The 14,373-nt window shown below is 47.6% G+C and overlaps 1 long non-coding RNA gene across 1 annotated transcript in view; it reads right to left on the bottom strand.

Moving 5' to 3' along the window:
• Nucleotides 1-14,373, bottom strand: part of LOC140386983 (uncharacterized) — a 99,132-nt gene that overhangs the window by 38,871 nt on the left and 45,888 nt on the right. The window contains exon 2 of the long non-coding RNA XR_011933726.1: nt 13,024-13,529. This is a non-coding gene — a long non-coding RNA (uncharacterized lncRNA). The remainder of the gene's footprint in view (nt 1-13,023; nt 13,530-14,373) is intronic.

Genomic DNA, 14,373 nt, shown 5'->3' with positions numbered 1-14,373 from the left:
CCACACACACTGACTCTCACTGGGGTACGGGTCCCACACACACTGATTCTCACTGGGGTACAGTTGCACACACACTGACTCTCACTGGAGTACGGGTCCCACACACACTGACCCTCACTGGGGTACGGGTACCACACACACTGACTCTCACTGGGGTACGGGTTCCACACACACTGACTCTCACTGGGGTAAAGGTCCCACACACACTGACCCTCACTGGGGTACGGGTCCCACACATACTGACCCTCACTGGGGTACGGGTCCCACACACACTGACTCTCACTGGAGTACGGGTCCCACACACACTGACTCTCACTGGAGTACGGGTTCCACACACACTGACTCTCACTCGGGTACGGGTCCCACACACACTGACTCTCACTGGGGTGCGGGTCCCACACACACTGACTCTCACTGGGGTATGGGTCCCACACACACTGACTCTCACTGGGGTACGGGTCCCCCACACACTGACTCTCACCTGGGTACAGTTCCACACACACTGACTCTCACTGGGGTACGGGTCCCACACAAACTGACTCTCACTGGGGTGCGGGTCCCACACACACTGACTCTCACTGGGGTACGGGTCCCACACACACTGACTCTCAATGGGGTATGGGTTCCACACATACTGACTCTCACTGGGGTAGGGGTCCCACACACACTGACTCTCACTGGGGTGCAGGTCCCACACACACTGACTCTCACTGGGGTACGGGTCCCACACACACTGTCTCTCACTGGGGTACATGTTCCACACACACTGACTCTCACTGGGGTACATGTTCCACACACACTGATGACTCTCACTGGGTTACGCGTCCCACACACACTGACTCTCCATGGGGTATGGGCTCCACAAACACTGACTCTCACTGGAGTACAGTTCCACACACTGACTCTCACTGGGGTACGCGTCCCACACACTGACCCTCACTGGGATACGGGTTCCACACACACTGACTCTCACTGGGGTACGGGTTCCACACACACTGACTCTCACTGAGGTACGGGTCCCACACACACTGACTCTCACTGGGGTACGGGTTGCACACATACTGACTCTCACTGGGGTACGGGTTCCACACACACTGACTCTCACTGGGGTCCGGGTCCCATACACACTGACTCTCACTGGGGTACAGTTCCACACACACTGACTCTCACTGGGGTACGGGTCCCACACAAACTGACTCTCACAGGGGTACGGGTTACACACACACTGACTCTCACTGGGGTATGGGTTCCACACACACTGACTCACACTGGGGTACAGGTCCCACACACACTGACTCTCACTGGGGTACGGGTCCCACACACACTGACTCTCACTGGGGTACGGGTTCCACACACACTGACTCTCACTGGCGTACGGGTCCCACACACACTGACTCTCACTGGGGTATGGGTTCCACACACACCGACTCTCACTGGGGTACGGGTCCCACACACACTAACTCTCACTGGGGTACACGGATTCCACACACACTGACTCTCACTGCGGTACGGATCCCACACACACTGACTCTCACTGGGGTGCAGGTCCCACACACACTGACTCTCACTGTGGTACGGGTCCCACACACACTGACTCTCACTGGGGTACGGGTACAACACACACTGACTCTCACTGGGGTACGGGTCCCACACACACTGACTGTCACTGGGGTACGGGTCCCACACACACTGTCTCTCACTGGGGTACATGTTCCGCACACACTGACTCTCACTGGGGTACATGTTCCACACACGCTGATGACTCTCACTGGGTTACGGGTCCCACACACACTGACTCTCCGTGGGGTATGGGCTCCACAAACACTGACTCTCACTGGAGTACAGTTCCACACACTGACCCTCACTGGGATACGGGTTCCACACACACTGACTTTCACTGGGGTACGGGTTCCACACACACTGACTCTCACTGAGGTACGGGTCCCACACACACTGACTCTCACTGGGGTACGGGTTCCACACATACTGACTCTCACTGGGGTACGGGTTCCACACACACTGACTCTCACTGGGGTCCGGGTCCCATACACACTGACTCTCACTGGGGTACATTCCACACACACTGACTCTCACTGGGGTACAGGTCCCACACACACTGACTCTCACTGGGGTACGGGTCCCACACACACTGACTGTCACTGGGGTACGGGTCCCACACACTCTGTCTCTCACTGGGGTACATGTTCCACACACACTGACTCTCACTGGGGTACATGTTCCAAACACACTGATGACTCTCACTGGGTTACGGGTCCCACACACACTGACTCTCCATGGGGTATGGGCTCCACAAACACTGACTCTCACTGGAGTACAGTTCCACACACTGACTCTCACTGAGGTACGGGTCCCACACACTGACCCTCACTGGGATACAGGTTCCACACACACTGACTTTCACTGGGGTACGGGTTCCACACACACTGACTCTCACTGAGGTACGGGTCCCACACACACTGACTCTCACTGGGGTACGGGTTCCACACATACTGACTCTCACTGGGGTACGGGTCCCACACACACTGACTCTCACTGGGGTACGGGTTCCACACACACTGACTCTCACTGGGGTCCGGGTCCCATACACACTGACTCTCACTGGGGTACATTCCACACACACTGACTCTCACTGGGGTACGGGTCCCACAAAAACTGACTCTCACAGGGGTACGGGTTCCACACACACTGACCCTCACTGGGGTACGGGTTCCACACACACTGACTCACACTGGGGTACAGGTCCCACACACACTGACTCTCACTGGGGTACGGGTCCCACACACACTGACTCTCACTGGGGTACGGGTTCCACACACACTGACTCTCACTGGGGTACAGTTGCACACACATTGACTCTCACGGGGGTACGGGTCCCACACTCACTGACCCTCACTAGGGTACGGGTTCCACACACACTGACTCTCACTGGCGTACGTGTCCCACACACACTGACTCTCACTGGGGTATGGGTTCCACACACACCGACTCTCACTGGGGTACGGGTCCCACACACACTGACTCTCACTGGGGTACACGGATTCCACACACACTGACACTCACTGGAGTACAGATCCACACACACTGACTCTCACTGGGGCACCGGTTACACACACACTGACTCTCACGGGGGTACGGGTCCCACACACACTGACTCTCACTGGGGTACGGGTTCCACACATACTGACTCTCACTGGGGTACGGGTTCTACACACACTGACTCTCACTGTGGTACGGATCCCACACACACTGACTCTCACTGGGGTACGGGTTCCACGCACACTGACTCTCACGGGGGTACGAGTCCCACACACACTGACTCTCACTGGGGTTTGGGTTCCACACACACTGACTCTCACTGGGGTTTGGGTTCCACACACAGACCCTCACTGGGGTACGGGTTCCACACACACTGACTCTCACTGGGGTTTGGGTTCCACACACAGACCCTCACTGGGGTACGGGTTCCACACACACTGACTCTCACTGGGGTATAGTTCCACACACACTGACTCTCACTGGGGTACGGGTCCCACACACACTGACTCTCACTGGGGTACGGGTCCCACACACACTGACTCTCACTGGGTCACGGGTTCCACACACACTGACTCTCACTGGGGTACGGGTCCCACACACACTGACTCTCACTGGGGTACGGGTTCCACACACACTGACTCTCACTGGGGTACGGGTTCCACACACACTGACTCTCACTGGGTTGTGGGTTCCACACACAGTGACTCTCACTGGGGTACGAGTTCCACACACACTGACTCTCACTGGGGTACGGGTCCCACACACACTGACCCTCACTGGGGTCCAGGTGCCACACCCATTGACTCTCACTGGGGTACGGGTCCCACACACACTGACTCTCACTGGGATATAGGTTACACCCACACTGACCCTCACTGGGGTACAGGTGCCACACACACTATCATTGGGGTAAAGGTTCTACTGACACAGACTCTAACTGGGGCACAGCTCCATAGACACTGATATTCACTGGGATACACGTTCCCACTGACATGGACTTTAACGGGTGTATGTGTTTCTGGGCATCTGGAGTAATAGTTCCAAGAGAATTGTCTCTCTTTGGCGTAAGGGTTCCATGAGCGTTAACTGTCTCTGATGTACTGATTCAACCGATATTGGCTGTCACTGTGGTCAGGATTCCAGGGGTATTGTTTGAAACTGTACTGTGGTTTCCAGAACATTGACTGTCATGTGCACCAACTCTCATTAGGATCCAGTTTAGGTGCAGGCTCCTGCTGGAGAATTGACTGTTTCTTCGGTATCGGTTCCATGTGGGCTGACATTGTTGTGGTCTGAGTTTCAAAAGCACTAAAAGTGGAAAATGGGCTTCACTCAAACACAGGTTCAATGGACATTGGCTATTTTCTCATTCTCGGCCAGTCTTGATATGAGACCCTAACTAGTGGGCACAAGCTAGACATTTAAAAAAAATTAAATTTAGAGTACCCATTTCATTTTTTCCAATTAAGGGGCAATTTAGTGTGGCCAATCCACCTAGCCTGCACACCTTTGGATTGTGGGGGTGAAATCCACGCAAACACGGGGAGAATGTGCAAACTCCACACGGACTATGACCCAGAATCGAACTTGGGACCTCAGCGCCCTGAGGCAGCAGGGTTAACCCACTGTGCCACTGTGCTGCCCACTCAAGTTAGAATTTTTTACGTTAAGAGGGGCATCAAGACCCAACCCAATTCCACTGCTTATTTACTCCAAACACGTGCACCGTCGAGAAAGGTTAACAGTAATCAGGACGGAATTTTGCACTCAACACCACTCTCCCAAGCCCTCCCCACATCTCAGTACATTTCCATACCAAGGTCAGTTGAAAATGTCTGGACACCGTTCTAGCAGATCAGTTAACTTAGCAGCAATCAGTAATTGAACCTGGGGGCAGCACGGTGGCGCAGTGGTTAGCACTGCAACCTCGCAGCACCGAGGTCCCAGTTCGATCCCGACTCTGGGTCACTGTCCGTGTGGAGTTTGCACATTCTCCCTGTGTTTGCGAGGGTTTCGCCCCCACAACCCAAAGATGTGCATGCTAGGTGGATTGGCCACGCTAAATTGCCCCTTAATTGGAAAAAATGAATTGGATGCTCTAAATTGTTTTAAAAATGAAATTGAACCTGGAAGTCTGGTCTGAATCACACCGCATCATCTCTTCTGTCCCATTTACCCACCAAACTATTAATTATAAATTGACCTTGTTTTACATTCAATAATGTAACACAGAAATGCATTCATGTAGGTATTTAAAATGGAAATGAAATGACGCGATAAATCCAAATTAAAGCTGGAAAATCTTTTTTCATATTTAAACCAAATGAAATGATATATCACTCTACTCTCGACCTTATGAGGGTCTGTCCTGAGTTATGTCTTGCTCCCAAACATTGTTATCTGACTGATGTTTAATCAAAGGTTCCAGCCTGTGGAGATTGCGATCAGTAATTTTATAGCCGACTTTCTAAGGGTCCTGACTGTTTCTCTATCCTGACCTATCGAGGCAGGGGCGGTTGGGGGAGCAGGCAGTGGTTGTTCCAGGGGGAGTTTTTAATCACAAAGTCTGATTGGAGCATTTGTGTGATGTTCGTTGTGATCATGATATAAATGATGTGCACCTGTCTGACTTGGCAGTGAGTGAGAGGGGGCACGGGCATTGTGATAAACTGGATTAATGTCCAGTGATTCACTTCCCAGGTTCAGAGACTCCAGAGTGCACCCCCACCCTATCCCAATAATAACTTGGAATACACAAGGAACAAAGTATGATTGAAAATCAGTGGAAAATAGAAAAGAAAAAGCAGATGGATTCCAACAGATCAGGGATATCAGGCTCAAGGGGCTGAATAGACGACGCTTGCTCCATGTTCCTCTGCTCGTATCAGAAGGATGGAATTTCAGAGCAAGGGATTAAATATTGGAGAGCCAGAATTCCAGAGGGAGTGAAAACCGTAGTGGGGTGTGCCAAAAAGATGGAACAACAGAGGGAGGAAATGCTAATGAGAGGGAATACCGTTGGAAGAGCATTTTAGCAGGAAGTGAATACTGTGGGGTCCAATTCTGAAGAGTGGAAATAAAATATTCTTTGTCAGTGTCACAAGTAGGCTTACATTAACACTAAAATGGAGTTACTGTGAAAATCCCCTAGTCACCACATTCCGGCACCTGTTCGGATACAATGAGGGAGAATTCAGAATATCCAATTCACCTAACAAGCATGTCTTGTGGGAGGAAACCAGAGCACCCGGAGGAAACCCACGCAGTCACGGGGAAAACATTCAGACTCTGCACAGACAGTGACCCAAGCCGGAATCGAACCTGGGACACTGGTGCTGTGAAGCAACAGTGTTAATCACTGTGCTACCATGCCGCCCATATATTCTACGAGGACAATATAGCAATGGGTGGGAATAATGAATGGAGAGATTACCAGAGGAGCGAATAGTGGAAAAGTGGGTGGAGAGATACAATACAGGATGGAGTGTGGACTGGAATTAGATTAAAAATAAAAATGACAGGAATGTCCTTGATCTAATTATCAGGTTAGAAACAAGTCCTCTACTTGTATGTGGTAGATTTGCACATGAACAGTTGCTCCACTTTGGGAGAATGTCCTTTTGGAGCACAGCAATATATCAGCCCTCCATCCACCAGAAATACTGACCTGGGTGAGTTTGACAGGAACTGTTCACATTTACCATCGATGGTCAGAAGCAGCCAGAAAACCCAATCTGCCAAGAGAGCAGCTGATCAGTTTGACAGCATGGATCTTATTTTTGGTCACTTCACCATGAGAGGTCACCCTGTGATGTAAATGAGTAATAAACTGAGCAAAGTAAGCTTTGAAAGTGTTTTAAATGAATGCACTTTAATTCAGTTCTCGCAGTGTGACCCATTGACACATCTGTAGGGTGGATCAATCATATGATCTGGATTCACTTCAATGTCCATTCAAAAATCAAACCACCGCAGCCACTATATTTAGGTTAATTTCACATTTATCAGCCATTGTTTTTATTTTTTATTGTAATATTTAACAAAAGGGTGTATTTTCTCTCCAAACACTTTTAAATTCCTCTCTCTGTACCTAATTTCCAGTTTCTGCCAGTATCAGCCACAACATATTGGTACTGCTCTCACGTCTTGAACCAGTCAAGTCCACAGACACTAGATTAACACTTCAGTACAGTACTGAGGGAGCGCTTTTTCAGAGGAATTTTCAAACTCAGGTGCCCATCTCTCAGGGAGACTTAAAAGATCCCATGATACATTTTGAAGAAAAATAGGGAAGTTAGCGCGGTGTCCTGGTTAACATTTATCAACGAACAGCAGTAAAATAAAATTACCTGGTCATTTATCACATTGCTGTTTGCAAGACTTTGCTACGCGCAAATTGGCTGCTGTATTTTGTACAGCCGAGAAATATGTCAATAATACTTAATTCGCTGTGAAGTGCTTTGGGATGTCCTCAGGTTGTGAAAGATGCTTAATACCAGTCTTGTTTTCTTTATAACCAGTTGCTGGCACATGCCAGGCATGAATTATCCACTTTTTTTTGTTGTTGATTCCGTTAAGCTTTTTCCATCTGCTCAGCACTTCCTCCCCCCTCCCTCCTGCCCTCGAAATCAGGAACTCACCACATACAGAATCATGACCATGAACTGGCGCCACCACAGATTCTCCACCCGTCGTTCTTTGATCCAGATTAGATTCTAATCAGGGACTGTGGTGTAAATACAGTAAAAGCGTTGGGTCCAGAAATGAATTGTCACTCTTTATCACACATAGTGTGCCTCCAGCCTTCGCAGACACACAATCAAAGCCAGACATTCAGGCTGTGGAGGCTTCCTCATACCTGTCATTGTTAAGTTGCCAATACCACGTTGGTCTTCCTGTGCTGCCGTCGGTATATTACGGCCTGGTTGCCTGCTCCCCACTAGCTGTAGATTTGCTTCTTTTCAACACTGGAAATTACTGGCTTCCTGTATTTTGCAGTGAGATGTTGGGCACTGTTTTTGCTGCTAATTTTACTCCTAGTTTCGATCAGCCCAATTAATAAAAATAATAGATTGTAAACTGACTTGTGAATCTGAGTGCTTTAACAGCTGAACTCCCCAAAGCTCTTGGTAAAGTTTACCATTAGGCCTCACTTATCTGTGCACTGGAATTTTTATCGTTCTGTCTGAAATTGTATTTGGTTTCTCTCATTGTGACTTATCTATTGCCTCTTTACATGTGCATCTTTTTGTGACCCTGCATCTATTTGTTTACTCTCTGCCTATAATTTCTTGCTGTTTTTATCTTATTGCTCTACAATGTTGCCTTTCAGCAACTCTTTCTGGTGTGTCTCCTTCCCTCAACAGTTTTCCATCTCTGTTATGCATACTCTCTCTCCCTCTCACACACTGTTCTGTCTTTCTTTGTGCTCTTTTTCTGTCTCTCCCTGTTTCCGTTTCTCCACCTCTCATCATTTTTCCCCTCAGGTTCTCGAGTGTGTCTCGCTGGAATAGGTCCCGTCCACACCAAATAATGACACTGTTGAATCTCTGCAGGTAGCTGCAGAACCATGGAACCCTGATACAGGAGGGGAACCTACACTAAGGCTGCCAACTTTGGTTGGATATATTCTGAGGGGGGGCTGGGGGGTTCATCACATGACCTCCTGCCTCTAACTGCTCCATCTTTCTTTCTGGCCACCTGACGTGTCCATCCTCGCAGCTCACTGACTTTGTATTGGTCAGTCAGAAAGTGAACAGGCCCATCACCACCTGATTGGATGTTCCTGGACCATCATTCAAACAGTTTTGATCCCTGTCTCCAAAATTTCCTCTGGGTTGTTCACAACAGTGGTCTGGAGATTTAGCAGTATTTCCTGGAGATGCCACTAAGAGTTGAAAAGAGTGCAGAGGAGTAAAAGTGAGAAGAGATCCACAGCTATGAAACAATGCTTCATATTCTTACTGCCCCAGACTTTGATCTTGGATTCTGTTCTGACACTTCATTCTTCAAGCCACAATTCTGCAGAGCAGTCAACTTAAAAACAAATTGTAGGTGTGAGAATTTTGGCTATGAGCCAGCTACACGTTCTCAGCAAAAACAAAACCACACCTTAACAGGGAATGTCAGTACGAGTTGAGAGACACATTGACATTAAACAGAAATTCTTTATGGACTAATACAAACACTATGTACAATGGAGAGTAACACATACCAAACATTACATCAATTACTAAAATAGAAGCAAAATACTGCAGATGCTGGAAATCTGAAATAAAAACAAAGTACTGGAGAAACTCAGAAAGTCTGACAGCATCTGTGGAGAGAGAAACTGAGGTCATGTTTGGAGTCCGTATATATTTGTATCGCATCAGAGTAATTAAGAAGGTTTCTTTGGAGTGTTGCAAAGATCTATAATTTATGCAGGCACTATATTGACAACATGAATAAAGATGCAACACGGTGGCACAGTGGGTTAGCCCTGTTGCCTCACGGCGCCGAGATCCCAGGTTCGATCCTGGCTCTGGGTCACTGTCCGTGTGGAGTTTGCACATTCTCCCCGTGTGTGTGTGTGTGGGTTTCGCCCCCACAACCCAAAGATGTGCAGGTTAGGTGGATTGGCCACGCTAAATTGCCCCTTAATTGGAAAAAATTAATTGGGTACTCTAAATTTATTTTAAAAAACATATAAAATAAAAGGTCATTATATGGAATAACAAGATAATATGAACACGAGACGACATTACATAACATATTGCATACTTCTGTAATATATATAGCAAATACTTATGACAGTTTTATTAATAAAGATACTATTTAGTGGATAACCTGAGAAGGGATGCATTATACATAATGTAGAATAACTCAACTTGTTTTACAGAATAATTGCAGTATTATATAGCCTGGAGAATAATGAAGTATCATATTGGTGACAGAATATGAGGTGATAAACATATAAATACTTTGTTATATGTAGATAACGTTATATCCTCTATGCATTCTAAAGAACACCCATGCTAAAGATGTACGGTCACTATGGTGTACGATATATATCACACTTTACAAGAGAGAACTCATAGATACTGGAAAACGAAAATAAAAATAGAAAATGCCAGAAATGCATCAGTTGACCAGTCAGAATGAGAGAAAAATCACGTTCGCGAATTTAAAAACATATAAATTTCTGGTATGAATTACATCAGCGTTGCTCAGTCAGGTCAGTTATAATTTAACAGACAGGCCAAAGTGAAGAATTAAATTAAATATAACACCATTAAACCATTCACTTTCAAATCATAATGAGTTTTTTTTAAATTGAGAGTACCCAATTCATTTTTTCAAATTAAGGGGCAATTTAGCGTGGTCAATCCACCTAACCTGCACATCTTTGTGTTGTGGGGGCGAAACCCACGCAAACTCGGGGAGAATATGCAAATTCCACACGGACAGTGATCCAGGCCCTGGATCAAACCTGGGACCTCGCCGCCGTGAGACAGCAGTGCTAACCATTGCATCACCATGCCACCCATTAAATCATTATGAGTTAATACTGGAGTGAGTGAGTGAGCTTCCAGTCTTGAGCACACATGTTCATTCTGAAGCTGGTTCATATGGAAATTGTCCAGCAGAACAACAGTATAGGGGAGTATGCGCTAGAAAGTATGCTTTAGTGAGAATCACAGCATCATATAGCACAGAAAGGCATTCTGCTATCATGCCCGTGCCATCTCTGTGGAAAGCTATCCAATTAGTCCCACTTCCCTGTGTCTTTTTTTTCCATTTCAATAATTTATCCAATTCCTTTTTGAAAGCTCCTATTGAATCTGTTTCCACTGCCCTTTCAGGCAGCACATTCCAGGTCACAAGTCGCTACATAAAAACATATCTCCTCATCGCCCCTGCAATTCTTGAATCAATTGTGTCCTCTGGTTACTAACTTTCCTGCCAGTGGGAAGTTCCTCCTTAATTACTCCAGCAAAATCCCTCAAATGTTGAGAGACTCTATTAAATCCCCCCTCACCTTTCTCTGCTCCAAGGGTACCAATCCCAGCTTTGTTAGCTTCTCCACATAACTGAAACATCTCAACTTTGGTATCATTCTGGTAAATCGCCTCTACCCGCTCCAAGGTCCTGACATCCTTTCTAAAGTGTGGTGTCTGGAATTGGGCACAATACTATAGCCAATGCCTAACCAATTGTTTGGAAATGGTAGGATATTGGTTTAAATCTCCAAACCCTGTACAACGAACTTTGTAAGAATGATGGCACCAAGACAGATGACTGAGCAACAGCAGTAGCATATCAACCATCTCCAAAGGGGTAGATGCAGAGTAACAGTGGCCTATAACTGCTTCGGCTATCTATCCTATATTGGGCAGCACGGTAGCACAGTGGATAGGATGCAGAGTAACAGTGGCGTATAACTGCTTTGGCTATCTATCCTATATTGGGCAGCACGGTAGCACAGTGGATAGCACTATGGCTTCACAGCTCCAGGGTCCCGGGTTCGATTCCCGCTTGGGTCACTGTCTGTGCGGAGTCTGCATGTTCTCCCCGTGTCTGTGTGGGTTTCCTCCGGGTGCTCCAGTTTCCTACCACTAGTCCCAAAAGATGTGCTGTTAGGTAATTTGGACATTCTGAATTCTCCCTCAGTGTACCCGAACAGGCACCGAAATGTGACGACTTGGACTTTTCACAGTAACTTCATTGCAATTGGATTGGATTTGATTTGTTTATTGTCATGTGTACCAAGGTACAGTGAAAAGTATTTTTCTGCGATCACGAATCATTAAGTACATGAAAAGAAAAGGAAATGAAAGAAAATACATAATAGGGTACACAAGGTAAATACATAAACACCAGCATCGGGCGAAGTATACAGGGATGTAAGCCTACTTGTGACAATAAAGATTATTATTATATTGGAATACGGACTGGGAAAGGTTGGGGTGGGAAGGGAGGAGAGAGCACTAAATTCTAAATGGGAAGAAAAGAACATTTCTGCTCATTCTAATTTGGTTCCATGAATTGATACTTTCACTCTACCAATGGTTAGGATGTTTCTCCCCTACACTCTTGGGATTGTTGGAGACACTGGTCATTCCCAAGTAAGTGGTCACTCTTGGATTGTGAGTCTGCAGTGAAAATCCAGAGGGTCTTTGACCACTTGGGATGGGGGTGGAGGATGCTGTTAGTCACAGCCTGAGCACTTTTCCACCTTTAACCGAAGGTCTCACAGATGTACCTTTTCCACAGGGGTGTGACTGGATTGACATCAGCACCAATTGTAGGAGGCCATTCAGCCCCTCAAGATTGTTCCACTTTTCAATAAGATCATGGTCAATCTAAATAATACTCCCATTTACTCACCTTGGAACCATAAGACTTTAATATCCTTATGCAACAAAAACTTCACCAATTTCAGTTCCATGTTTTCAATCGACCCTCATCTTCAGCGTTTTCTGGGGAAGAAGAGTGTATGATTTCCACTATGTTTTATCAAGAAATGCCCTTGGATAGTGTAACTCAAATGTTAAGGTTAGACCCCTTGGTTCTGGACTTCCCCAATCTGTCTATCATATCAACTCCTTTAATCACCTTAAACATCTCAATTCAAATCTTACATATTCATGGGTATATAAACCTAGTCTATGCAACCCATTTTCAGAATTCAACCCTTTTAGCCATTCTGATTAATCTGTACTGCACCCCCTCCAAGTTCAATATACTTTTCTCAAGGTGCAGTGCTCCAGGTGGGGTATAACCAGAACCCTTCCCAATTGAAATATAATTTCCACCCCCTGATATTGTTTCCCCTTCCACAGTCCAGTGTCAGGGAGACTAAGTTTAGCAACTCCAGCTGTGATTATCCAACTCAGCACACAGATGGAAATTGGGAACATTTGGTCCATATGGTTTAGTCCTGGTTCCACATCACGTCATTGGAGAGACCCTCTCAACTTTTACCTTTTGAGACAATGGCTGCTCTTTTCAATTACTCAATCAGACAAGGGTTTGGGTCCTCGACCTCAGTGGAAGCTGGCCAGACTGCACTTGAATCCATTTACCTGATTACCGGTATATATATTCTGATTAATTGTCCACAGATGTCGGGACTCCACATCTGGAACTGATCCATTCCATCAAGTAATTAGCAAAAGTGACCAATAATCATCAATTTCCAAGTCTGAGTGATTATAACCATCAGGTGTATGTCTGTGACACTCCACCCTGTTCCTGATGCACTAACCAAGGGCCTGTGTTCATAGATCCCAGGACTTGGGACTGCCAATCTGCACCAGAAGTACCAGGATTTGTCTTTATAATTAGTCATCTGTAGTGAAGCAGGTTGAAGATATCTCCCTTGTCCAGCTCTGAAGGCAGCACAGGTTCTATGTTGGACAGGCTACCATCCTCATGTCCCCTTCCCATCACCACCGTGGAAGTAGGAAGTGTCTTGAGTGTCAGGTTGTCTGAGGAAAGATACAGGTTGAAAATACTTATTTTTAGTAACATTTTTACATATACCTAAAGATAAAGTTAAACAGCATCCATCTACAGCAAAGACTTCACAACAAATGGAACCAGCGAAGACCTTTTAACCCTGTCAAATAGGCCGGAGAAACAGTTCTGTCAGATTCCCAAAAAGTTTGTTTGAGGAGTTGACAAAGTTTAACTTTACTGAGGTATCTCTCTGTTGGTTGTGTGCAGCGTGGGTCCTTGTGGTCAGTGTGGGATTCACCCCCCCCCCCCCCACGATTCACCCCCCCCCCCACGATTCACCACGCCCCCCCGATTCATCCCCTCCGATTCACCCCCCCCTGATTCACCCCCCCGATTCACCCCCCACCCCCGATTCACCCCCCACCCTCGATTCACCCCCCACCCCCGATTCACCCCCCACCCCTGATTCACCCCCCACCCCCGATTCACCCCCCCCCGATTCACACCCCGCCCGATTCACCCCCCACCCCCGATTCACCCCCCACCCCTGATTCACCCCCTACCCCTGATTCACCCCCCACCCCGATTCACCCCCCCGATTCACCCCCCACCCCCCCGATTCACCCCCCACCCCCCCGATTCACCCCCCTCCCCCCAATTCACCCCCTCCCCCCAATTCACCCCCTCCCCCCCGATTCACCCCCTCTGCCCCTGATTCACCCCCTCCCCCCCGATTCACCCCCTCCCCCCGATTCACCCCCTCCCCCCGATTCACCCCCTCCCCCCCCGATTCACCCCCTCCCCCCCGATTCACCCCCTCCCCCCGATTCACACCCCCCCGATTCACACACCCCCGATTCACCCCCCCCACCA

Source organism: Scyliorhinus torazame, chromosome 12 (genome assembly GCF_047496885.1).
Source record: "Scyliorhinus torazame isolate Kashiwa2021f chromosome 12, sScyTor2.1, whole genome shotgun sequence".
Classification (NCBI taxonomy): domain Eukaryota; kingdom Metazoa; phylum Chordata; class Chondrichthyes; order Carcharhiniformes; family Scyliorhinidae; genus Scyliorhinus; species Scyliorhinus torazame.
The sequence above is the reverse complement of the archived record's forward strand: the minus strand, read 5'-3'. Positions and strand labels throughout refer to the sequence as shown.